At 37.1% G+C, this 24,550-nt stretch overlaps 1 pseudogene; it reads right to left on the bottom strand.

The window, feature by feature from the left end:
• Positions 1-6,737: 6,737 nt before the first annotated feature.
• LOC112469371 lies at positions 6,738-6,855 on the bottom strand (annotated as a pseudogene).
• Positions 6,856-24,550: the final 17,695 nt, after the last annotated feature.

Genomic DNA, 24,550 nt, shown 5'->3' with positions numbered 1-24,550 from the left:
TTATTTTTAAAATTAGTCATATGTAGTCACCATTTCCTTAGAAGTACTGCCTTCGATATGCCGAGAAAGTCTAGAAAGTCTGTTCTAACCACTTGAGGCCCAAACATGGACTGAATGACTTTTTGAGGTAGTAGATTTCCTGTCTATGAATTATTGTAAGCAGAATTTACCACTGTGTGTCAAGGATGCTATATAGTTATTATATATTCTGTGAGTAACCAGCGTAGTTGACCTTTAAGTTTCCTTCCAGCTGTTTGGATATTAAGTATAATGCATAGTTACTAGTCTCAAGGGACTTACAGCATACCTTAGGAAAAAGATTCTCCCTTCTTTTATTCGAGTAATCAATGATAAAATAATCCTCAATTTTCAGTATAGATGTCAATCTCCATGACTTTATATTAAAGTCCTGTGCTCTTCATCACCTACCTCTTCAGTGACTCAATTTGGCCCCAACAGTACAAAATAAAAAGTACCACCTTCTTATATAATTTGAACCCATTTCCTATTGAGAAATATATTTTAAGTTTAACGCTAAACAAAGATAATTTGAGGAATTGCATAAAAATATTCTTTATGTTCTCTAAAGAGTACTATCAAAGTATGCACCATTAAGAACACTATAACCTCACTAAATTTTGGTGAGGAAAATTTCTACTTTTGTCCATCTCATGAATACTTTTTAAATTGATTTTTCTCTTTCATCATGGTAGTTTTCTTGTTTCCACCTCTCTTCACTTTTTCCCCTTTGGCATCCAAGTGTGCGTGCAGGTGTCTGCTGCACAGAGAAGATGTGGAGAGAGCAGGAGAGACCTGTAATGGAGCCCTTTGCTACCACCGAAGTTACATATATCTGACCTTGCAGCTTGATAAAATTGCCCTTTAACTTCTATGTTTTAACAGTGATGTTGGGTGGCTAATTTTATGCACAGTTTCAAAATCTTAAGAGAAAACCTTCTGAAATATATAACATTTTCTTCAAAATTCACCTTGATTCCCATTCTAAATGAAGTTTTTGAGGTTTAGGTATGCATACTTGTGCTTAATTCCTCCTCTTCTCTCCCATTTTCATTACAGTCTCTTCACTGGGTCTGGCATGCTCCTGTCCAGAGCCCCTCTGTTTATCTTCTTCAGAAAGTAAACATCCTGTGTCCTCTTGGTGCTGAGAGATAATTCCCCACTGATGAAGGATCAATGATGTAACTACTCTGTAAACATCCTTTAACTCTTAGAGATAGCTGATGCCACCTTTTCAGGACAAAATAAATCAGGTTGGTTATTGATTAGCTTTTTCCATTGCTGGCCTAGAATTTAGCTTTCTGGGGTTTATGTCTTAAATATCTATCTCTTAACTATAATTTTAGCAGTGTTTTATGAGTAAGACATATGACATATGTGGGTTCAAGCAGCCTCCTCCTCATAGAAGTTCTCTAGATTCACTTTTAACTACAGCAATATGTGGTTATGTAACATTTAATTTTGAGATTGTGGTGGCTTGTTTTCTATTTATTGTAGGAAATATGTTTACTTGTCATATGCGTCTATGGAAAATAAAATTTGAGTTTATATCCAACTTGCAATATTTAATCAGTGATTATAAATTCACTTTTTATTAACTTGACAAATATAAAAACAATTAGATTCTCTTGAACTGAGGAAACACCACCTGTTCTCCCCCTTTCTTCAAGTACAATGAAAGTTACTCTAAGTGTTAATATTAGCAGTAATATTTTAAAACACTGTGAAGAATCTTGACTTCATCCTTAATGTAGTGATTTTTTAAAAAAAATCTAACTTCTATTATTAATTGGTTATAGTTTGCTCTTCTTTGGAAGATACAAAGGCAGGAGAATATCGATATTTTTGTCTTTGGTAGGTTTGTAGTTTGATTCAAAAGATAAAAATAATTATGGAATATGTATGTGTTTGGGAATAAATTGGAGAGTGCAGAAAATAATAATAGCTTTTCATTTACCTGTAATATCCCTTAGAGCTAAGATTGTGCATACCCTCACTCACTTGTATTTTTTATGTCCTTGTTTCCATGATTTTATTACTTAAACTTAGATGTATATAAACTGTATTTCTAATTTTTTCTTTAGATTGTGCATCCTTCAAAGATAGGGATATCATCTTTTGTATTGTTAAACGTCACCCTGTACCCATCCTAGCACGGTCCTAAGACTGGTACCAATTCCTGTACATTTAGTAAAGTTATGGCTAAACTTTCATTACATGGAACCTATATAGTGACCAGGTAAAATACTTAATTATCCAAAGAGAGAAACCATGTTTAGGAGAAATAAACAAAAATCAATAAAACAATTTTTCTTTAAACATTTCCTTTAAGAAAAACAAAACCATATGCTTTAATTTGATTTCCTAGGAGTTAGTTCATGGCCTGACATTCTCCTTCACATTTACATCCAGTGTCTTAGTCTATAAGGAATTTATTCTCAAGATAGAGGCAGTCCCACACATGAAATAAAGTTAATATTTTGCCCATTGGCTCTATTTAAATATAGTGAATTATTTGTAAAAGATTATCTTTCAATTATCTTTATTTACTAAGCTCTTACTCTTTACAAGGTATTGTGGTAGGTACTTGGAGAATACAATAATAAGACATAGTCCCTGTCATTAGGATTAGAATTTAATTAGGAAACAAAATAGCCACAAGTAAAGATTTAACTAACAAGTCAAGTTCCAAATGAGAATGCTGGGTGAGGTCAGGTAAAGAGAGCTCATCAGTGATACTGCTGCGAATAGAGTCAGCAGACATTTATATAGCACATTATGTTCAGGTACGATTCTGAACATTTCACTTATATTAACCAGTTTTAATTTTCACAATAAACTCATGTTGTAGGTACCTGTTATGTCTATTTAAAGATGAAGAAACTGATGCACAGGTAATTTACCTAAGGTCACACAATGGCAACAAAGCCTGGACTAGCACCCAGACTAACAACATTATACAACATCACTGAGGGGCAGTAACATGAATTGGCACAGAAAGATGTTAATCACCAGAAAGATGAAAATTAGGAAGAGAAGTTCAAGTTCATGTGAATCGGTTTGAAGGTAAGATATGTAAAACTAGTTCAGTCTTGCAGGAGCTGAGACATTATCTAAGTATGAAATGAACATATAATTTATTTTCCAAATGGGGCCATTTTTGAAAGTGAAAGTGGTTGCTAACTGTGTGTGATGCAAGGACAACAGGCACAAACTATGACCGCTCCATGCAAACTGAGACTCATGTTCATCTTAATGGTGCCCCTCACTCAATCAGTAGAGGGCTCTATATTTTTAAATTGATTCTGACTGTGGTAATTGGGTGATCAGAGGTAGCTACCCCATGTCAGGCTGTACAAAATGCAGAAGAGAAAAATGAGCTTTAGTCCTTCTCTGAAGGTTCGGCTCAATATCTGTACTTCAGTTCAATTATCTTTGATAGTGTGACCTCCTTGACTTTAGACTTTGCCTTCTTAGAGCTATTTTTCTTCCTTCACTCTTTTTGCATTAATGAACACCTATGAACACAAATTCTGACCTGTTTGAATTTATGCAATCCACTTGATCATATAGGGTATGTCAACAACTGCAGAATCTGACCTACATACTGACTTATGGAACTTGTCAGACTCTTCCTGTGGAGAGAAAAATCTATCTTTTGTAGAGTCCTAGCTACTCTAGCTAGATCTGGCTCTGTACTACCTATCAAAGTGATGAGTTTTTAGTATAGTGTAGTTACGGGACAAAAGTTGAAAAGGGTCCTGAATGGAGTGAGAGCATTTTACTGTCGATGGGGAATGTGGATTAGAGAATGAGTTATTAATGGATTTCGAGGAGAAAAATGACAAAATTAAAGTAAATTGAATCTGCTGGTGTATGTAGGATGGACTACAATGGGATATTAAGGACAGCAAACCAGTAAGGTGGACACCTTATTGTCTATAAATAAAGTAATAGATGTTGTTCTAAGGTGGCAGCAATGTGAATGTAAGAAACACAAGCAGAAAAGAGATTGCAAAAGGAGAACCTTCAGAACACAGTGACTTTCCAAAACTTAGAATGTGGCATAGAGCTCTTTGGGTTCAGTGAATCAACGAATACTCTCACTGACTTATTTTGTCTTAGATTGAGTATGAGAGAAAGTGCTAGTTTTTCTTCTTTGTCTTCCTACAGAACGCATCATATTAAAATGTGTCTTTTTTATGTCTGTCAACCACATTTTACTCCGGATCATTTCCAGAGCCAATGGGGCATTTAGTTTTTTATCTTCAAGATGTCAGCTCACTGGCTGGAACTGGCTGGCACAGGAAGGTGCTTTAAGTGGTAGCTTTGTCAGCTAAGCAGGAACTGTGTTTCCATGAATTTTCTTCTCTCTATGGTTCCGGGTTAGAAGTGAAGCAGTAGCCATTTTTTAATGCTCTGAAGGTTGGTGTATGTACCATGACAGCCCATGTATGTCATTGCTGATCTGCTAGTTCATCTCATTAGCATCAGGCAATACATGATAATCAGGTGCTGACAGAAGCAAGACTTTGAGAGGCTAATAATATGGCATGGAATAACTTATATGAAAGTAAGGAGTATAGTGAAGTTAGTTGGTTGCTTTTAAGTGTGGTGGAGGACTTAGAGAAAGAACATTATGAGCTCAGGCCTTTCAATTCCCAGCTTAATGTCTTGGAAGACACCAGGAAGCTCGAAGACTACCCTGAAGGAAATTCTTATCTCCTGTAGCCTCATGACTGAGATTTTGAATATTAAATAAAACATCTAAACTTGCACATGGCTAAATTACAAGACAATTAAATTGCCTATCCCACAAAGTCTCTTATGTTAAAATTAGGGCATTTATTTGGAAGGAGTAGTATCCTGAAAACTGGGTTCATATGTGCATATTCCAATGAATCTATGGATGTTGGATGCCTAAATTTTACTGAGCCTCTTTTGCCAGTTGAAGCAGCCTTTCCATCTCCTATTCCCATCTGCAGAGGTTAGTATCGCCTTGTCTAAAGAACCTGAAATGGGTCCCTAATGGTATTCTCTTTGCAGGGACTACTTTTCTTCCTCAGGCCCAATACATGAACCTTCCATTGCTTCTAGACCTATAACCAAACTCAAGTCTAGACAATTCCGGAGAGGATAAGGCACAGAGTATGACCTATGAAGAGGTACAATATAGAAGAATTGCAGGTTTTACCAATTTATATGAGAGTGACCAAGGGAAAAATATAGGAATGGATTCTAAGTGTGTTGGAGGAGAGTGGAAGGAATAAAGTGTTGGTGTTGGATAACTTTTTCGATGTGGCTTACTGAACAGTAATTCTGGATTCAATATGTTATCTTAAGCAATTGGGCATCTCTTTAAAAGTCTGTTGGTTGGTTGATTGAAACCTGTACCTAAAGTCTCCTATGGAGTTGACATGCCAAACTAAAAACTAAATGAAGTAGAATTGCCAAAACTTCCTTGGTATGTTGTGGTGGAAGATATTTAAAAGCTTGGGGAGAGTTGAATGCAAGAATACATTTCTCAAGTAAGATCTGCTTATCTACCCACTGTGTTCCCCAAGAGGGTCCAGAAGGCAAAATTCCTTCACTAAGGCTGTGGTAAAACATTTGTGAGGAGAGTATTTTTAAGAGTTCTTTAAAATAATATCATATGCCAATTGTACTTAAAAAACAAATAAACGAACAAACAAGAAATAAACATTAAAAAAAGAGTTCTTCAACGGCTGGTCTCTGAATTCCTGCCAGTAATAAGAGTGAGCTTGGAAGAAGACCTTGAACTTAAAATGTGAATGCAGCTAGTCAACATCTTGGTTTTAGCCTGAGCAGAGAAGCCAGCCACCTGTCCAAGACTTCTGACTTAGAGAACTGTGAGCTAATAAATGGGTGTCGTTTTAAGCCCATAAGTTTATGGTAATTTGTTACCCAGCAACAGAAAACTAACACAGGTAGTAAAGGTCAAAAGTAGTATAATAATAATAATAATAATAATAACAACAACAACAACAACAACAACAACAACAACATTCCTAAATGAATTGCAGAATTATTGTCACCATCAGGGACTTGAAAGGTGCCGAAGTGGTGATTCCTAACACTGCTTCATTCACTTTAACCTTCTTGGCTTGTAAGAAAATAGGTGGTTCTTGAAGAATGACAGTAGATTATTTTAAATCTAATTAGATGATGATTCCAGTTGCACCTGTTGTCCAGATGTGGTTTCATTGCTATGGCAGATTGACACATCTCGTGTCATCTGGTTTGCAGCTTTTTACCTGGCAAATGCTTTCCTCCCTATAACTATTAGTAAAGACCACCAGAAGTAATTTTCTTTCAGCTGGAAGAGGTCAGGAATATACCTTTACTGTTTGATCTCAGGACTATATCAACTTTCTAATCCTATGTCATCATCTAGTCTACAAAGACCTTCTTCACCTTTCTAGTTCACAGGGTATCACATTCTTTCCTTACATTGATTATATCATGATAAGTGGATCAGACGAGCAGGAAGTATAAATCTCTAGTTATCTGATTTAGACAGATGGTGGAAAATAAATCCCCCCAAAATTCAATTTTCACCTAATATGAGTTTCCCACTGCTGTTGTAACAAATTATCACAAACTTAGGGGTTCTTTCTTTCTTTCTTTCTCTCTCTCTCTCTCTTTCTTTCTTTCTTTTCTCTTTTCTTTTCTTTTTCTTTCTTTCTTTTTTTTGTTTACCCCTACAGCATCTGGTCTTCCTAGGTGGTCTCCCATCCAGTACTAACCAGGCCCAACCCTGCTTAGCTTCTGAGATCAGACGGGATCGGGCTTGTTCAGGGTAGCATGGCCTTAGGCTCCTGCCTCTTTCTGGTATGTTAATTATACCTCTATAAAGTTGGTTTCCATTGTCACATCTTCTCTGATTTGAACTCTCTGTCTCCCTTTTATAAGAACCCTTGTGATTATATTGGATCCACCTGGATAATACAATATAATCCTATCTCAGGATCCTTAACTTAATAACATTTGCAAAGTCCTTTTTAATGTATAATGTAACATATTCACAAGTTTGGGATCTTAGGATGTGGCTATCTTTGGGAGAACATTTTTTTGGTTGACCACACTCCAGAATGAAATTTCTCAGGGTCCCTTGACCTGAGACAGTCAGGACATCCTCTTCAGAGTGAAGGGCAAATTGTTGCATTTGGCCTTTCCTACCACTGAGAAATAAAGATAATAATTGATGGGCCTCTTTATATTTTGGAAAAACATGTATCTCCTTTGTGCATGCTATTACAGTAAATCATTTATTGAAAATTTGAAAAGCTACTAGTTTTAAATTGGGTTCAGACAAGAAAGAAAAGTTTAGTAATAAGTCCAGCCAGCAATGTAAGCTATGTTGCTTTTTGAACTACATGATCCAGCAGATTCCATGGTGTGTCAGGTGTCGTATAGGGATGCCTTTGGAAAGCTCCCATAGGCAGATCACAGTGCAGACCCTCAAAGTTTTGGAACATCACTATGGTAACCTCTGCAGATAATGATTATCATTTTCTCATATCCTCTTGCAAAAATCAATGAAAAATTACTACACCCCAATGTAGGCAAGATTGCTAATGGCCCAAACCCTTCATGAATTGAGGTCTGGATCACTGTACCAAGCAAGGAACCACACATGACTGAGGAAATTGCTAATGGCAAAGGGAATATGGAGTCAGTAGTGGATGAAGGTGATTCTAAAATCCATGCTTAACCACTTGACCAGTTACAGAAATGAAGACTAAAATAGTTATGAGTGTGTCTTTCTTATTTTTATATGAATATATTAATAAAATATGATTAAATAACTTAAGTCTAACTTTAAAGATAACATCTGTTTTATTCTTTTCAAGAAATGAAGACACAGGAACTGTACTTGGGAAAGGGAGTAAAGTAACCACTGTGACTCTTAGAGGCACAGTGATTAGCCAGGAGGAGAGGTTAATTAGTGCATAATGTGCACATGGAATTACAATTTAAGAATGTCTGGTTTCTTAGGGCCAATTCCAGGTCTGGATAGGGACTATTTTATCAATCTATGCTGGTGCATAAGGACTCAGGAGCCAGTATGAGGAGGATACCACTGGCCAGAAGTGGGGCAGTTTGAGAAACAATGATGATTAACTCAAAGGATCAAAAAATTTGAAATATTTTAAAATCTGCAAGTCATAATAATAAAAAAATATTATTCACTTTTGGAGGATGCTCAGAAACCAAGTCATTACTTTGAAAACTGGCAAATAAAAGAAAATAAATCCAACATCCTGGCTTTCCTATATAAACTGTACCACTGAGTAACTAAATAATAGACTAGAAGAATGATACTTCTTTCATGACCATTTTAAAGCTAATAAACTAAGAAGAAATGATAGATTTAGAATATTACCATTTGGTGACCTCTAATGGATTAATATAGGTAGGTATTCATCATGAACCGCTTCTGACATTACAGCAAGAGGATGCATCCTGATGAAATAGACACCACTGCCAATGAATATTCTAGCTAAAGGTAGTTCATACCAATTGATACTATCAACTTATAGTAAATAATAAATATGAAAAACTAAGTTATCTTTATAAAATTTGCTAAAGTAATTTTCTAAATGGTAAATTTTTAAAAACTAATAAATAATAAAAATAGAGAACCATGTAAAACTATACAGAGGGATGAACTCTGTAAAAACGGGGAAACTATGGAACAAATAACCCAATTTCTTCAACAAATAAACTAAAAACACAGAGAGATAGAGGGGAAACCTATAGATTAAAAGAGACAATATGGAGATACTAAACTCATCAACTTGTGTATATTTATAATGAGAAAATGTGATATGTTAATTATATCTCTATAAAGTTGGTTTTAAAGAAAGGAGAGACTTAAAATAATATTAATCCATGATCAGACCTTATTTGGATCCTAATTCAGTCAAATAAACATTAACCAAGAATTGATATTTAAGACAGTTAGATATTTGAACATTTATAAGATAGCTGATTTTAACAAATTATTAGTTTTATTCTGTGTGATAATGATATTGTGGTCATGTTAAAAAAGAAAAAAAGAACCTTTAATTTTTGGAGCTGTATACTGAAAAATGAAAATAAAAAGTTCGATTTCCAAATTTAAAATGTATACATTATAACTATGTTTTGCAGTACCAGAGTATCACAGAGAGTAGGTGCAATGTGGCATGAATTTTAAGAAATTTCAGTAGGGCAGTTACTTTTCTGGGGTTTAAGGAAAGACTTCACAGGCTTCCTCAAATTTAGCCTGCTATTTCACTATCATGCCAGTAGGTGAAATGCAGTTCTTGCTATGCTGGCTCAAATTTTGCTGTGTCCTGTGATCTCTGTCTCAAGGCACTGTTCTCTGTTAATGAAAAGACCCACTGCTTGTTCAGAAAAGTATTTTAAATATAATACATATCACCACAAATAGAGACAAAGATCAAGTAGAGAAAATAAACTTATTTAGAGCCACCTTATTTCCTCTACGAAGCATTTTCTAATTTGAGTAATTGAAAAGCTATGTAGAGTCACTTAGATTTCACAAATGCTTTTTTTTTTTTAATTTGTGTTAAATAGAATGCAAACTTTATTAGGGGACATTTATTCCCTAGAAGCTTGAAAAAATATATTTTAATGTATTGGTTGATGCATGGTTGGAACTGCATAACTGTGACTGAATTTATATCAAAGAAGTAGGTAATTTTATGATCATTAATAATGGTTGTAGCTATGCAGGCCAAGATGATGATATGGGTAATTGAATCTTATGCTTCAGAGCACAAAGTGATTGCCATGAAGTCAGAGAAAAATGTCCTGCCCCATGTAGAGCATTATCCGTTTGAATACATAGGTAGAGGGAGATGAAGAAAGATCACCTTTTTCTGAGACACGAGGAACTTTGTGCAGAGAAACATCTCGTTGGATAAAACAGTGGCACTGGTTCTGCATTAAAATGCATCATAATTTCCCTTCAACTTGTGTTATGTGGTACTTACCGGTAGGGTCATGTCAAACCTATGGTTATGTGAGTGACAGGTTTTGCCTGGCATGTTTTGAGCAGGCAAGAAAACAGTGGCCTGAAATATACACAGAAAGAAAGGAAGTGAGAAAGGAATGGGGGAGGGAGGGAGGGAGGAAGGGAGGGAGAGAAATGGCTTTTAAAGTTACAGCGCCAAAGAGAACTGAGAAATAAATTTTGAGCCAAAAAGTACTGGCGCTGCCAAGTAGAAACAAGAACAAGACACCTGGTCCTTTTAAAAAGGACAACTAGTAGGCAAAAATTCAGTATTTTTCTTTGACTGGTGGCAGCTCCTATAGAACAACATCTTGCCTTTGATTCCTCCCAGCAAGGAATGGCAGTAATACATGCACTGCTTGAGCAGCTTTTCACTAGAAAACATGGCCTTCCTTCCTTCTCAGAAAGCTTAGTAGACAAAATATTTACACATTTTCCTTTCACTCAAACACTTTTGAATCACGCACTGTGCCTACATGCCCCAGGAGAGAAAAAATAGAGGGAGCACTCCCAGTTTCCCCGCACGTTGATCCACTTCTTCCCATGGGAAGTGAGTAAGCTTTTCAGTGGCAAGCCAAGTTTAGCAACAGATAGAAAGCCACATTGTTTAATCTGTTTTATCGATCATAAAAATGTCATTTTGATATTCATCTGCCTATCTCCTGTGTCTTGTTTCTCCATTAATTCCAGACTTGAGAGAAGAAAAGGGGTACACTAAATTCTCAATACCCAGGACTGGAAAAAGTAACAATAAGCAATACGGTATCTACCTTGCATTACTGTGTACCTCACAGTTTATTTTTTTTAGCTCATCCTCTTATTCCATAGTTCAGGAACGATGTTCCCATGAAGTGTTTTCTAGACCCCAACCCTCACCAGGTTGGGTTAAAGGGTTAAAATCTTGGTTGAGTTAAAAAGTTGAATTGAATCTGGATTCCCTTTGCTTCTAGTGATTTTCTCTCTTGTAGCACCTAGTGCATTACATTAAAACCAACTGTTTACTTATTCCGTTTATAACCACTGCTAGACAGTGAGTTCCTTAGGGACACAGACAAGTTCCTAATATTTGTATTCTTAGCTCCTAACATACCTTTGAGGTGCTTGGGCATCAGAGAGAGTTTTCTGAACTGAAATCATTTGCCCTCTGGAATTTATCTAAAATATGGGTACCTCTTGTATTCGACGCGATATCTGAACTTCATCTGATTGATACTCCATGCTCCTTACCAGGAAGGGCTACTAAATATGATGACATCCTCAACATACCAGAGAATTATAGGAGATTCTCTCTCTTGGTGAGGAGGGAAGATTGAGGTGAAACTTTATTGCCCCAGACATTTCTCAGCTGTTCCTCTTAACCAGAAATTGCCTTGGCCTTCAGAACTAGTCCAGCTGTAGCTGCCTTGTTTGTCCTGCCCGCCCCCCGCCACCTTATGCTTACCTCCCAGTCAAAACACAGGCTTGTAATAATATCTACTTAACTACATGCCCTGCCTTTGCTTTTTCTTCTCCAAGTGAAATATGGGAGGAGGCGTCTCAGATTAGGAGGGGCATACCTAACTCTTGCATATTGATCAAATGTGTGACAAAAAAAATGTCGACTTATTCTATGTTAGGATATGACAAGCCAGACATTATTTTCTGTTTTCTTTTTCTTTTCTTGCTCAGTTTCCTTTTTTTTATCTTTTGAGGTATAATTGACATACAGCGTTATATTAGTTTAAGGTATACAATATAATGATTCAATGTTTGTCTATATTGCAAACAGATCACTACAATAAATCTAGTTAACATCCATCACCATATATAGTTACAGAATTCTTTTTTGTTTGTGATGAGAACTTTTAAGATTTACTCTGTTAGCAACTTTCAAAAATGCAATACAGTATTATTAACTGTAGTTGCCGTACTGTATATTACTTCCCCATGACTTATTTATTTTATAGCTGGAAGTTTGTACCTTCTAGCAACCACCAATGTTTTCTCTATATCTGTGAGCTTGTTTTTCTTTAGATTTCACGTATGAGATCATATGGTATTTGTCTTTTTCTGATTTATTTCACTTAGCACAATGTACTCAAGGTCCATCCATGTTGAAAATGACAGGATTTCATTCTTTTTATGGTGGGCTAATATTTCATTGTGTGTGTGAATATACATATATATATATACACACACACACACACACACACACCCCACATCTTCATTATCCTCTGATGGACACCTAGGTTGTTTTCATATCTTGGCTATTGTAATTAATGTTGCAGTGAACATGACACATATATCTTTTTGAATTTGTGTTTTCATTTTCTTCAGATAAATACTCAGAAGGGAATTGCTAGATAATATCATGGTTCTAGTTTTAATTTTTTGAGCAACCTCTATACTGTTTTTCAAAGTGGCTGTACTATGAAATTCCCATTCCCACCAACAGTGTACAAGGGTTCCCTTTTCTCCATATTCTCGTAAGCACTTGTTATTTCTTATCTTTTTAATAATAGCCATTCTGGCAGGTATGAGATGATACATCAAGTAGTTTTCATTCGTATTTCCCTGATGATTAGTGATGAGCATCTTTTTGTGTACTCGTTGGCCAACTGTATGTCTTTGGAAAAAACATCTGTCCAGATCATCTGCTCATTTTTTGAGATTGATATGTATATATATTTTTTTGCTATTGAGTTGTATATAAGTTCTTATATATTTTGGATATTAATCTCTTAACAGGTATATGATTTAGAAGTATTTTCTCTTATTCAGTGGTTTGCCTTTTCATTTTGTTGATGGCTTCCTTTGCTGTGCAGAAGCCGTTTAGTTGGAGGTAGTCTCACTTGTGTGGGAGATGAACCTTATGTTCAACCTTGCTTTAGCCCCTGGTTGTCTCTCAAACCGCTCAGTAGTTGAGGGTGTGCCAAGACCACTTAGTGTCCCAAAGGGAAGGATCTCAATCAGTACCTAGATTTGGGCTGGTTAGAAGCCAGACTCTCAGGCAGCAGCTTTTAAAGAATGAAAAATATGCCTGCGGGAACACAAGCATATGCCCCACTTGTCACCAGAGCAAGGTGATCTGGAGGCCTCTCCTGGGCAGCAGTTGCAAAAATCGGAGCTCCAGATGAGTGTAGAAGCAGCTTCCTGGGAGAAACCACAAGCTATAGTGAGGCAGAGGGGGACTGCTACATTTTCTGAGAGTACCTTCGTAGCTCCTAGATGTGGACCCCACCTGAAGCCTGCCCCTGAGCCTGAAGCTCCAGGACAAGCAAATAGGCCTCTTTCACAGAAAGGCTGGAGGCGTGTTTTAGTCTGCCATCTGTGCAGTGTCATGGAGGTGATAGCCTGCCAAGAACTGTCTCTTCAATTGTTACAGTCCTGCAGGCCCCGGAACCCAAGCCTCCCCAGCCACCAAGCCAGGCAATCAAGGGGTATCCCCTGGACAGCAGCCATAAAAATCAGGTCAGCAGATGTAGAAACTGGGGCACCAGACACTTATAAAATCTCTGATAGATACTGGAGCTTTGGAGTGGCAGAGGGGGAGAGTGAAGGTAATACCTGCCCTCTGAGACCTAAGGAAGAAAGGTTTACAGTCATCCTTTGGAAGTATATTTAATTAGAACTCTGCTTCTCAGACTGCAGCTATGTAAAGCTAATAGGCCTCTTTCAGAAGACCGAGCTCTTAGGTCTGTGGCCACTTGCTGTGCCGTGGGGGTGGTACCTGTTTAAGAATTCTTTCTCTATTGCTTACAGTCCTGTGGCACCAGTTAGCATCAACTCTGCTGGTGTCCCCTGACAGCAGCCCCATGAATCAGAGGCACCAGACAAGGGTATAAGCTCTTTTCTGGAAGACCCAATCATTTAACCCTTGGGGATTGAAGTCTTCTTGAAGGGAACGGGATGGACTCTTGAGTTCTTCATTTCTGAAACGATGGAGTTGGAACTGGAGATTGCTTAGAATTTCTTTTAAGATTAAAAAAAAAATCTAGTTCTTAGATGCCTTAATTAACTTGTTCAGTTCACATATGTCTCCCTTCTGTAAAATCCTAAAGCAGTTAATATTCTGTACCACATAATTTCTCAGTTGATTATCTATTGTTTGGTCGTGTTCACTAATTGTTTCTTATATAAAAATCTTTTTTCTCTAAATAGATTGTATACTCCTTGAGTTTAGGAAACATGTCTTCTGCTTCCTCATATTCCCCACACATAAACTTTTTCCTTCTCTCTTTTTCTCTGTACTCAGGTGACTCTCTAGTCCTTTTGTCCCCTCCTTCAGTTCTAACACAGAAACATGTAGAGCTACTTATAGCTTGCAGTGTTTAACTATATTAAGTCATTTGGTTCTCATCTAAATCCCGGGAATCAGGTATTAGAATTTTCCTCATTTTTGAAGATGAGGAAGCTGAGTCTCAGAAGTTCAGAGATTTTTTTTCCCCCAATGTCTGTTCACCTAGTTAAGTGGTGGAACTGGAAGTGGAAGTCGATTCTTTTCCTTAAAAGCTGTGTTTTAACCATTTATATTGCCTTATAGTAAAAGAAAATAAAAACAAAGACAAAAAAAAAAGTAAGATATAGGACATCAAGGAATTTTTACTGGCTATTAAGTTTTGACGAGGTGGAAGCTGTGCTGTAAAATACTTGCAGACGAGGGTTTTTATTGAACTCTTAAAGAATGCAAAAGGGGTGTACAAAGCACTCGTGAGTACTTGGATAAGTTTAGACAGCATTCGTACATTGAGGTCACGTCAGCAGAATGGAACAGCAGCGTTTCAGTCTATAATTGGCACATATGTGACTGTGATAATGTCTCCTTTATCGTATGACCTCAGCCATCAAGGAAACAGACGAGTATCGCACAAGAAGCAAATGGATTTCTGAGAGACAAGAATAACATAAAAAGTACAGGTCCTGAAGGTCGTATGCTTTTTTCACAAAGCGTTTTCCAAGTCCTAATTCAAAGCCTACCTACTTGCACTTAGCTTTACCATCTTTATCACAGTCTTGCTAACCTTAGGTTTCCCATCTCACAGCAGAATAGACATAAACAGGTAGGATAGTGAGACTGTAGGAAACACTGGTAGAAACAGGCATGGTGGTCAGTGGCAAGAATTTATTACATGACTGTAAAAGACGTGAGATACAAGTAATACAAAGATAATTCAAACCTCTAGTAGTTCAGGGCCATTTACAGAACAGCATCACTGTTTGTTAGAACCTCGTGTGCCTTCCACGAGAGCTGATTATTCACCCACTCATCTATTCATCCATCCATTCACTAATTAAGCAAGCATTTATGTGCCTGACACTGTTGCAGGTCAGCTTACATGAAGGTGGCTAGCCCATGGTGCCTGCTTCTCTGGTGCTCAAATTCTGTTTGAGGGAAGAACCGAGTAAATCAAGAGTTACAATAAAATTAGAGAAAATGGCAAGAGAAGAAGCAGCATGTAGTGTGATAAATGCACTGAGTACTCTGGGAGCATGGAGTACATCTAACGCAGCTGACGGAGAAGCAGGAGGGGAAGGAGCTCAGGAAACTGGTAGGAGAGTGTCTTTTCAGGTTGATCGTGTACTCACTGCATTAGAACCAGGATGGCAAAGAGGACACTCAAGCCAAAGGAGTAACATTTTCTGATTGATGTAAATAGCTGAATAGGAACAAAGTCTTGAGTATGATGTAGGAGGTACAGCTCTTCAGTGTGTATCTGAGGACTGTCCTCCAGAATTTGTCTTTGTGGAGTCTTTGGATCACAAGGAGGTGACTGTCTTAATAAAGGTTTGTTTCTTCTTTAAGAGCTCTTCCTGAATAGAATCGGCCGCCTGGGTAGTGTGATTTGAAAGTATCTCTAACAGTGGTTCTGCCTCCATATCTGAAATCCCAGTGGCAGTAATTCTCTAAAATATAGAAATCCTTTGTTTAGATTCATTATTTTTAATAGGCTTGACATAATCTAGGAATAGTCTTTAACACAACTGCTAATTTAATTGATTGGAGCCCTGAGGTAATGAAATGGCTAGCAGGCACGTTTTGGTAGGGCCGCATGTGTGTATGCGTTGGCAGGGGCTGGTACTCAGGACAAAAAGATAGTGAGTCTTCATCCGGGGTGCTGCTAGCTTCCAGTAGGTCTTCTGTACATATCTTAGCACTTGGGGTGGCTAGCAGGAATTACTACCAAAAAAAAAAAAAGAAAAAGAAAAAATTAAAAAACCCAGAAAGGAGGGAAAATGAGCCGGGACTCCACATGTGTGTTAGGTGTGTGCTGGCCCTTTCCAGGCTGGAGCCCAGGTTAATTCAGTGCACTGGAACTGAGACCGTAGGTCACATGTCTTCTGCCTCTTACTGTCACCATCAAGAGTGAAGAGGGAGCCACACAAACTCACCTCTGCAACCCCGTCCAGTACACATACGCTATTTCATTTTGCATCAGTTATCACAAGAAACCAGGCCTCCCGGTCACCTCTCATCTCCAGACTAGTTCCCATAAGGGTCAGCACATGGCCTTTTCTGTCTCCTTATTCCATTCTTCCCCAACCCAAACCCTTCCCGCGGTGATTTCAGGAATTGACAGTCCAGGACTGGCAAAATCTTCTGCTTCCTCAGCCCCTGCTCTGAGCCTGTTTCACCTTGTTTTTCTAATGAAGAGTTTCTTGACATTAACACTATGGACATTTTGGGCCAGATAATTTGTGATTGTTGGAGGCTGTCCTGTGCACTGTGGAACATGTCACAGTATCCGTGACCTTTATCCACCAAATTCAAGTAGCACCTCTGCCCCAGCAGAGGGAGAAACTTCAGATTGAGAGGGAGGGAAGGTTGAGTCAGGCAAGTCCTAGATTACAATGCAGTTCCAAGAATTCTGGCAGAGCTAATTGGGAGTCTTTGAGCCAAAGTCGGCTGTCAGAAGAGCCTTGTGTCTCCTAGGAACTGGATCATGTTTAGCACTCCTGCTGTCCACAGCCATTGAGTGGCCGCTGATCTTGGGAGCTGGGCCTCGGTTTATTGGGTAGTTGTACTCCCAGGACTTGGAGATCTGGGGGGTGTTTTTTTCATGGCTACTGGAGGTCTCTTTTCCAATAACCTTCATTCTCCTCCCTGCCCCAAGCTGGGAACTCATCTATCTTGACTGATACAACCCCATCCATCTGAAACCTGAGTAATCCTTTATTCCCCCTTTTCTCCCATTCCCTATATCCAGCCTATCAGGAAATACTGTTTGTTCTCTCTTCAAAACATCCACTCTCCGGCCACTTCTCGCCACCTTCTTTGAGACCACTCAGGTTTCAAAACCTCCATATCCTATCTGGATTACTGCTATAGCCACCTAAATGATCTACCTGTTTCTACACGTGCTTGTAATCTATTCTCAACATGGAAGTATGATCTTTCTAAAACAAATTTAAATGATATCCTCATTGCAAACCATTGCAGTGACTTTTTTCAGACAGAAAAAAAACAAAACAAGCCAATGTCTTTACAGTGGCTCATAAGCCCTATATGATTTGCCTGCTTTACCCCCAACCCCATTATCTCCCTGACCTCAAATCTCCCCCTTTTACTCTGCTGCATTCATTTAGGCCTATTTACTTTTTCTTGAACATGCTAAGAGCACTTTCATCTTTGCTTCTGCCCTGGCTGTTCCACGGCCCGGATCTCTCACATGTCCACTTCCTTTAAGTCATTGCTCAAATGTTGCCTTTCAATTTAGCCTATCAGACCACTCTTTTTAAAACTGCAATTATCCTTCCAGCTACCCAGTTCCTCCTTATCTTGTTCCATGTATGCTTTTTTTCCATAGCAAATATCACTGTCCAGTATGCTACTTAATTTACGTATTTTTGGTTATCATTTATTATCTATGTCCTCGTTGCTAAACTACAAGCTCCAGGCTAGCAGACGTCATTCACTGTTTTATTCACTGGTGCTTCCCAAGCATCTGGAACGGTATCTAGCAAACAGTAGAGCTCGATAGGTATTTGTTGATTTAATAATGAATGAGAAATTAAACATGGTAGATTTATAGATTTTGTCTTGTTTCATGCATTCCTGTGATGGTAGCGGCTTTAATATAGATATTTTTTATAGTTTTCCTTAAGGCTTTGTGAGGGCTTCATTCATTCACATATTTATTGACTATCAGTTGAATGTATTATATAGCTCTGATGAATATCAATAATTAAGATAGAATTTTGCTAAGAATAAGCAAAGTGAGCACACTTCTCCCCTCTGCCAAGATAAATAATGCCTAGAGATGATAAATTCATGTCTGGAAGAAAAATTTCACTTCTAAATTTAAACAGTTATTCAGTAGCTCTGCCAGTCTGTCATTTTATCATTCATTATTATTTATTGAAAGTCCACTAAGAGCTAAGCACTTGGTCTTTTCAGCAATCTGAGCCTCAGGGTGGTGTTAGGATCAGGAAGAGATGCATCATTTTTTTCTGAGTGTCCATTTTGGTCATTTATACCACTGATTTATTCCACAACAAACAAACAAACAAACAAAAGCTATGGCGCATGATAAAAAGTTTATGTGCATAAGGCAAAAATGCTTCTTTCCCAAAGAGAAGACTCTGGCATCTACAAGCCTAAAGACAAAAGAGGAGAAACCACACTTTTGTCCAAAGGTGATTTTGGGAACTGCTACCCTACCTTAGGCTCCTAAAGGAAAACATTGTAATGCATCCTGTCGTGATGATTTGGGTTTCTCACAGCCGATCCAATCATTGTGAATTATTTTAAAGTATGTTGTTTTAAATTTCATATTTATGGAAGTGTTTTAAAAAGTCAAATGTATTGAGGTCAATTGATTATTAATTATGTGTTCTTTTTAAATTTTGTAAGAACTATACCTGACTCCTGACTTCTCATTCCCTCCACCCACCCTTCTAAGATGGACTTGATTTTGCTGTTTGAAGGATAATTTAATTTTCAAAGTAGCTAAAGCATAAAAATATTCTCTGTATTTTTGTGAGATAAGAGCATGGATGTGTTCTGTAGCTGCTGACGGTAACTTTCCACTAAGGCTTTGGTTAACCCCTAAAAGCTCACATAAATGGGGATCCCGTTGCCCCATATTGCGTGGACCATGGCGACTAAGGCAGATCTGTCAACACAGGTCATCAATCCTGATTGATCTCCTCAGAGAAAAATCTTGCTGCCATTGGTGCTAAGCCAACTGGACATCAAACCTATCTGGGCACTTAAGTGCTGCAAAAGGTCATTGCCTGTGTCTCTGCCCAACCCACAGGGGCTGTTCTCAGTTTTTAGGTTTGACTCTCAAATTCATGTGAGAGCAACAAGCATTAGCCAAAGTGAATTCCTGTGCCATCCCCAGTGAGTTTCTGTGGACAGTCTCTGGGCTGAGGGCCGAGGAGAGCCATGCAAGATCTGTCAACAGTCAGAGCCCTGGCTTCCTGAACTCCTCCAAAGCCTTCCCACGGGTCAAGCGCAGCAACCAGTGTTGTGTGGTATATGTTGGATGTTAATGCTTGTTTCTTGTGTGGGAAAGTGTGATACATTTTTCTAAGGCTATACAAGGGTAATGCAAATGTATGTTAAGCAAAGCATGATTACATTTGCAAATATGAGTAAACTGATGGGAGCTTTGCCTGTGGATATGCAGTGAGAGGTCAGGCGTAATTACCAGTCTCAGTCTGAAGCTGCAAAGAAGTCTTTTCCCATAACTAGAGTTAGTCTGCTCTTCGAGAAGGAGGGAAGGGAGGGAGGTAGTCGAGGTTCTTTTCCACCTCATTTACTTTACAACCTGTTGTTGCTAATGACACTTAGATGGGAAAGAGAAAATGGAAATGAACGATTTGAACTTTGTTTTGGCATTATCGTGTACATTATTGCTGCGCTAGGAAACATTAGCTTCACCGAATCTTTTGCGGGTGGTTAGACTAAACCTCAGTTGTCATAGTGACAGAAAGAGGATGACATGATGAAGAGGGCAAGGGCTTTAGGACTGGACTGCCCCAGGTTCAGTCCTGGCGCTGTCATCTGTAGTTGTGACCAAGTTCTTATTTGTGTCTCAATTCCTACTAATAACATGGGTAATGTAATACCTACTTTATAAATATTTGAGAGAATTGCCTTTTCAAAAAGTATTAAAAACTTGAAGAACAATGATTAAGTAGCACTCTTTAGGCTCTCCATAAAAGTAGTTTGTATTATTTTTAATATAGAGGCAGTAATATAAATAACTTAAACAGTAATTAATGTGAACTTTATACTGTATTGTTTTTATTTGTATTGTTTTTACTTACCTTCCTACTTCTGAATTGGACTTTTCTGGATAGGCTAATGAAATTTTAAGAATTCGTAGGACACCTTTTTTGCCTTTCCTTATGATATTTCAAGTGATATGTTGTTGTTCTCTAGAAAAATGAAAGAATCCTGAGTTGTTCATTTGCTAGTTTCTATGGTATAAAAATTTCCACTGTTGCTGACTTCAAACTACCAGCATTTTAACAATGACCCCACAATTTAACAGTTGGCTCTTGTGAGCCTATGCAAGTCAGAGTCAGCACACTCTTGAGATCCTGCCTTGGGAGGTGAGTTACCTGAGGTCCAGTCACATTTAATTTGTTGCCTATGATCATGCAATCCCCAAGAAACACAGTAGGAATTCAAATCTGCTCACCTAGTGATCTCGCTCATATGCTATTCTATCTGCCTAAAATTATCTGGGACCAAAAAAGTGGGTTGATAAAGAAAAAGTAAGGGAATTATTTTACTATGTTTTAGTACTTTTATACAGAAAAATGTACAAGTACTCATTTCTCCACATACTTGCCAATACTTGACAGTATCAGATTTAAATTTTGTCATTCGTTAATCTTCAGGAATAAAATTGTACCTTATTGTTTCAGTTTGCATAATTTCAAAACCTGATATACAGAAAAATTAATAAAAGCTCCCTTTTGGTTTAAGCATTAAGTGAAGTAAAATAAATATGTCTCTGTTTAAACAGAGAATCAGTTTTAATTAAAAGTGAAATCTGAAGCGATCGTTAGACGTAAAAATACTTTTTTGGTAAAGTCTCTATGTTGTAAATTGTTTCTTTTTATTGATAAGAAAAGCCAAGATTACAGGATATTTATAACTCAGAGAGCTAAACAAAGAACATGCTTGATAAATAACTAAATTGAGATGAAAACTAAAAACTCGACTCTGCACCATTATAGTTGGCAGATTACTTATGTAAGGGTTTTGTTTTCAATCATTGTAAAGGGAAAAAGACTCTTATTGTTCAGTTATTTCACTCTTCATGTATGCTGTGAAACTATGTCTGAATCATGAAATATGCTTAAAATCATGAAAACTCATAAAGCATAACTGGTGTAAAATATAATAATATTTCATGAATGCGACTTATTTAAATAATTTATATATAGCTAAAATTACAACCATATTATGTTCCAAACCTGTGAAGCATCAAAACAGCCACTGTATTTTTCAATGACCTCTTTGGTAAGCTCTCTTTCTCTTATATTAATTTAATTATAAAGAAGTGCTTTCAACAGTATCAAAATTTAACTATCATATAGAACTTGCTGCTTTTGAAACTGAGCTTAAGCATCTTTTCAAATTTTGAATACTTTTTGAATATCCTCCATGTGAAAATTTGGATTGCAGCTTAACCAAGAATTTCAGGAATTCTTCATATGTTCCAGATATCAATTCTTGATTGATTATGTACATTTTAAATATTTTATTCCTGTGTGCCTTACTTTTCTGCTTATGGTAAGTTTCCTTAAAAATATTCAAAAAAGAACATTTACAAAAATGTATGGCTAATACACTTCATGTCAAAAAGACTGAACGCCTTCTCCTTAAGGTTGGAAATAAGGTAAGGCTGTCTGCTCTCTCTCTTTCTATTAGACATCGTATTTGAAGTTCTAGTCCATGAGATAAAGCAAGAAAAAGAAGATAAACAGTTGGAAATGAAAGAAGTAAAACTGTCTTCGTCACAAATAATATGATTGCCTGTATAAAAAATACTGTGGAATCTATAAAAATGCTATGGAATCAGAGATTTTAGCAATGTTTTAGAATATAGGAGCCATATACAAAATTTAACTATACTTATATATTTTGGCAATAAACAGTGAAACTGAAATGAAAACAATCTTGCCACTTTTAATAGTTTCAAAAAAATGAAATATTTAGCAAGAAAATATGCACAGGATTTACATATAAACAACAGCTAAATACTGATAAAAAAAAATCAGAGATGACCTAAATAGATAGATAGTATCTCTTTTTATGCATTGGTAGTCTTAATATAATACATGTGTCAATTTTCCAAACTTGATCTATAATTATAATCAAATCAAAATCCCAGGTGTTTTTAGACATGAAAAGCTGATTCTAAAATTTATTTGGAAAGTCCAACTAGACTAGCCAAAAGAATTTTTTAAACTAAAGAAGTTAGAGGACACATATTCCCAGATTTCAAGATTTATTACAAATTCTCAGTAATCAAGAGAATGTGAGTAATGAAGTGGTGAGAGTAAGGAAACATAAATCAATGGAACAGAAAGCGCACAAATAAACCTATGTATACATAGTTAATTGATTTCAATAAAGATAAAAATTCAATGGAGAAAAATCTTTCAGAAAATAATGATGGACTATTGAACAACCATTTGTAAAAAAGTAAACATTGACTTGCACCTTTACACAAATTACTTTGAATCAAAGACTGAAATGTACAATTAAAAACTATAAAACTCTTAAGAATAAAACTGAGAAAATATTTGTGATTTCAAGTTAAGCAAATCGTTCTTAGAAATGACATCAAAAGTATGGTCCATAAAAGAAAAAAAAGTAATAAGTCGGAGTTATCAAAATTTTTAAAATTTGCTCTGCAAAAGACAATAGTAAGAATGAAAAGACAAGCTACAGAGTGGGAGAAGTATTTGCAATCACATATCTGACAAAGAACATGTATATAATATACAAAGAGCTCTCTAAACTCAATGACAAATCAAACAACTCCAAAAAAGATGGGCTAACATATGAATAGACATTTCACCAGAGTGAAGGGGAATTTTCCACTCAAAAGGTAACCTTACAATCAGCTCTTTGTTCTACTTCTTTAGATATGCTTGACACATAGGCCAAAGGTCACCCTGCCCTTTGGCCTATGTGTCAAGCATATCTACAGACTCATCCTCCCTTTTGCTTGTTCTGTCTAGATAATAGAAGTATTGCCGAAGTTCCTGTCTGAAAATCTCACCTCCGAGACTGTCTGTAATCCATATCAATTTTTGCTTGTTCTGTCTAGATAATAGATGTATTGCCGAAGTTCCTATCTGAAAATCTCACTTCTGTGACTGTCTGTAATCCATATCAATTCCCCGTGCTCTGTAACCACCTGAGGACAAATTAACCAATTAACCCATGCCACCTGTAACTGCACGGATAAGCCCAATGAAAGCAAGGATACCCTTGAGCTCGGGGCCCAGATCTTCAGAGCACTAGCTCTTCTGGGACCGCCGGCATAATAAACCTGAGTTCTCCAGCTCTCCAAGTGCTGCTTGGTTTCTCACTGTTCTGATTTTTTCTGCAACAAAAGAAGATATTCGGATGGCAAATAAACACAAGAAAACGTGTTCTGCATCATTAGTCATCAGGGAAATGCATTAAAACCACAATTTAGAACTACAATATATATCTATGAAAATGGATCTAAAAGAAAGGATAATAGCAAATGCTTACAAAGATGTGAAGCAACTGAAACTTCATACATTGCTGCTGGTGGGAATGCAGAATTGTACAGCTGTTCTGGAAAACAGCTTGGCACTTTCTTACAATTAAACATACACGTGCCCAGTGATTCTGCAATCCCATTCTTGGTATTTAACCTAGAGAAATGAAAATCTATGTTTAAGCAGGAAGCATACATAAAAACTTTGAGCAGCCTTATTAATAATTACTCCAAACTGGCAACAACCCAGCTGTCCTTCAGTGAGTGAATGGATAAACAAACTGTGGCACATCTGTAATAAAATATTTCTCTGCAATAAAAATGAATCGACTATTGCTAGAACAAGACGGGTCATCTCAAAGGCATTATACTGAGTGAAACAAGCTCATCTCAAAGGTGTTATGTTGTATGATTCCATTTATATGACAATCTTGAAAAGATAAAGATACAGGGAAAAGGGACTTGATCGTTGGATGCCAGGGGTTGGGGTGATGATGTGTCTGACTCCAAAGGAATAGCCCGAATGCGGTTTTGCAGATGATGGGACTGTTTTGCATTGTCATTGTGGTCGTAGTTGCGTGAATATATCCATGTGGTAAAACTCATAGGACTACACATCCAAAGAAGTGAATTTTACTGGAATAAATTTAAAAATACATTTTATTAGCATTTCTATGTGTTTGTAGTTGTAAAAGGTGATCAGGGAAGTTCATCATGTGGCATCAAGCCATGTTTTTATTGCTCTTGTAATAAAAAAAATACAACACAATAAAAGTTATTTTGT

This window comes from Pteropus alecto, unplaced genomic scaffold (assembly GCF_000325575.1).
Source record: "Pteropus alecto unplaced genomic scaffold, ASM32557v1 scaffold146, whole genome shotgun sequence".
In the NCBI taxonomy this organism is placed as follows: Eukaryota; Metazoa; Chordata; class Mammalia; order Chiroptera; family Pteropodidae; genus Pteropus; species Pteropus alecto.
This window is presented reverse-complemented; position numbering and strand designations above follow the sequence as displayed.